Source organism: Capricornis sumatraensis, chromosome 16, assembly GCF_032405125.1.
Source record: "Capricornis sumatraensis isolate serow.1 chromosome 16, serow.2, whole genome shotgun sequence".
NCBI lineage: Eukaryota > Metazoa > Chordata > Mammalia > Artiodactyla > Bovidae > Capricornis > Capricornis sumatraensis.
Genome location: NC_091084.1, coordinates 39,798,238 through 39,798,566, shown reverse-complemented (window position 1 = coordinate 39,798,566; position 329 = coordinate 39,798,238).

Genomic DNA, 329 nt, shown 5'->3' with positions numbered 1-329 from the left:
TTTTTGGCCATGTATCACGTGGGATCTTGGTTCCCTGACCAGGGATCGAACCTGTGTTCCTTGCATTGGAACCACAGAGTCTTAACCAATGGACTGACAGGGAAGTCCCAAGACATAGTTTTAATGGGTGGACACATAGCTTAGTTAGGACCTATGGGACACAAAGAACAGTTTTAAGGGAACATCTGAAAAGCTCTCTTACTCTCCCAAAAACAATCCAAGCTCAGTATCTTGAAAGGACATGGGCAAAGAACATGTACTTCCATAAGCCAGCCTTAAGATAAAGCTAGTATCATCTAGAAAGCAAACTTGAGGGATGTGAAGAAACA